The 3290-nt window shown below is 40.2% G+C and overlaps 1 pseudogene; it reads left to right on the forward strand.

The window, feature by feature from the left end:
• Positions 1-526: 526 nt before the first annotated feature.
• LOC143396719 (RNA 3'-terminal phosphate cyclase pseudogene) lies at positions 527-1815 on the forward strand (annotated as a pseudogene).
• The last annotated feature ends 1475 nt before the right edge of the window (positions 1816-3290 follow it).

The raw sequence follows: 3290 nt of genomic DNA on the forward strand, positions 1-3290 counted from the left end.
AAGTAGAGAAAAATAGACTAAGAAAAACTAGCTATTTTAAGAAAATAAAAGATGCCAAGGCTTGTTGACAGAAGTTGAAAGGATTGATCGCTGTCCAGATCAAAACAGTCGTTTTCATCATTTTTGCAGTCAGCAACGAATCTAGACAAAGCACAGGTGCAAGGATATTGATTGGTATTGATGAGAGCACACCAATTCTGGAGATTGCCAGAGCTCTGAGGATTCGTTCAACTGAAGAGACCTTCTCTTGACCCATCCACACAGTTCACCAGTGCTATGAATCCATTTCCTAAACTCCCAGTTATTACTTCCACACTTAAAATAATTGTAAATATGTTGTATATGACACCACCCACTATCCTAAAAGAATGTCCCAAGGTTTAATATCACTGCTGAAGACTAGTTTATACATTCATTTAAAATGCAATGGAAACTCCGCAACCCTGGGCGTGGATGGAAGTTTCAGAGCTGCGGGGCGTTTATTCTTTCTGCTGCAAAGGCGATGTCGCAGCGGGCCAGGCCCCGAGGCGCCCCCCATGGCGGGGCAGCGGGTGGAGGTCGACGGCGGGATCTTGGAAGGGGGCGGCCAGATCCTCAGGGTCTCCACCGCCCTCAGCTGTGTCCTGGGCCTCCCCTTGAGGGTGCAGAAGATCCGGGCGGGCCGCAGCACGCCAGGCTTGAGTGAAGGCCTGAAGGCCTCAACATTTATCTGGACTGGAAATGATTGGAGATTTGTGTGATGGGCAACTGGAGGGAGCAGCGAAGATCAAAGGTGGAACCCACACAGCAGATACCAAGACAGCAGGGAGTGTGTGCCTCTTGATGCAGGTTTCAATGCCATGTGTTCTGTTTGCTGCTTCTCCATCAGAACTTCATTTGAAAGGTGGAACTAATGCTGAAATGGCACCACAGATCGACTACACAGTGATGGTCTTCAAGCCAATTGTTGAAAAATTTGGTTTTAATTTTAATTGTGACATCAAAATGAGGGGCTATTATCCAAAAGGTGGTGGTGAAGTGATTGTTCGGATGTCACCAGTTACACACTTGAACCCAATAAATTTGACTGATCGTGGCTCTGTGACTAAGATATATGGAAGAGCTTTTGTTGCTGGTGTTCTGCCATTTAAAGTAGCAAAAGATATGGCAGCAGCGGCTGTGAGATGCATCAGAAAGGAGATCAGAGATCTATATGTTAACATCCAGCCTGTTCAGGAACCCAAAGACCAAGCATTTGGCAATGGAAATGGAATAATAATTATTGCTGAGACATCCACAGGCTGTTTGTTTGCTGGATCATCGCTTGGGAAACGAAGTGTAAATGCAGACAAGGTTGGAATTGATGCTGCTGAAATGCTGTTAGCTAATCTTAGACATGGTGGAACTGTGGATGAGCTTCTGCAAGACCAGCTGATTATTTTCATGGCATTAGCCAATGGAGTTTCCAGAATAAAAACAGGACCAGTTACACTCCATACACAAACTGCTATACATTTTGCTGAACAACTAGCAAAGGCTAAATTTACTGTGAAGAAATCAGAAGATGAAGAAGATTCCTCTAAAGACACTTATATTATTGAATGCCAAGGAATTGGGATGAGAAATCCAAATCTATAGGGTATTTACCTCTTAAATGATACCTCAGTGATGTATCGCACTAACTTATTTTATGTATACTACAAAACAGCGAATGTTATTAAAGGGCCTGACTAAATTTGGATATGAAATATGTTCTAGATTTACTGAGAATGCTTCATCAAATTAATCTTACTTTAAATATCTCCTGAGATATGGGCAATAAAATGTAAAAATTGATGGATATGAAAAAAAAATGCAATGGATGATGGATTATTGAAAATACAGAAATATTCTCCCTTCAAAAACTTGTGTATACAGTGACAAACCAAGAAACATCCAGATTTTCTCATGACTGGATTAAGTTTTCTGCATGAAAATCTTGTATTTTCCAGACAGCCCTACTCGGCTCCTCAAAATATTGTGTACCTTACACATAGTAGTCTGGAGTCTTTTGAAGTTGATGATGGATATGTTGAATTCTTTTGTGCTAACATTTGCATTGCTTTGATTTTTTTTTTTTTTTTGCCCTATCAACATATTTCAGTCTGGCAGCATGAATTCTGAGTAAGTAATATTACAAAATCCTAACATAACACACATAGCAGGTACCAAAAATGAGCTGGATCCTCAGCATCACAAAAAAATAATGAGGGGGGGAGCTGAGCTGGTAAATGAAACTTCCAAAGCATTGAGGATTTAAAACAAAAGTTAAGCATATATGGAAACCTATGCAGATGTTTTCCAGAGCTCTTCCTACAAAGTGTCAGCATGGAGCTCATTATTCCTACAATGCTGAGGATTGAAATAATGTCATTTTAGTTTTTATAAATACATGGGTAGACAACATACACAACCAAACCATAAAAACACATTTACTTAAATCCAAATCTCCTTCTCTTTCACTCTAATAATTGAGGTTTTTTAGATTTGCATTCAATATACCTCTACCTCATACTGAGTACAGTGATAGTTATTCTGTCATTCTTTTAAAAATGTTTCCAGGTTGATATATATATATTATTAAATGTGAATATTCAGTAAACTTTATTTTTCTGTGCATATAAAAAGTGGTGGAAATCTCTCTGTGGTCCCCTGAAGCAGTCACTTCAGCAAAAGAGTTCATCCACACAAGAATCCTCATCATTCTCCACCTGCTCCTTGCTCAGTAGGGACCATTCCTCCATCAGGGACCATTCCTCCACCAGAGACTTTCACATTTTATACACCTGCTCTCACATCCCACCAACATCTACTCCATGACCCTCACTACAGGTACCCAGGTAATGAAAGATAAAGGTAAAGGCAGATAAAGGTAAAGGTAAAGGTACCCAAATAAAGGCAGCCTGAGCAAGATGGGAACTAAGCAGCCTGGTGACATTGTTTCTCCTCAATAGCTAAGAAGTAAGCAGGGAACAAATAAGAGGAATACAGCAACAACTACCAGAAGGAAAAGAAAAACATGTATTCTAAACTTTAGGCATAGCAGGGAAAGACCTGGAATATTGCATGGTGAACATGTGACACACCCTCCATCATAAAACAATACTGAACCAAGCAAGTGAATCCAATATATCTTGAAATTTCTCACAGATGCCCAACAATTAGGGAAGAGAAATACTGAATAAAGGTAGACCTGCCTGGGCAAAATACAATGAATACTCCTCAGAACAGAAGAAAGTATGCAGCTGGAAGGTCCCTTGGCTTTACTCCAC

This window comes from Callospermophilus lateralis, chromosome 4, assembly GCF_048772815.1.
Source record: "Callospermophilus lateralis isolate mCalLat2 chromosome 4, mCalLat2.hap1, whole genome shotgun sequence".
Classification (NCBI taxonomy): Eukaryota; Metazoa; Chordata; class Mammalia; order Rodentia; family Sciuridae; genus Callospermophilus; species Callospermophilus lateralis.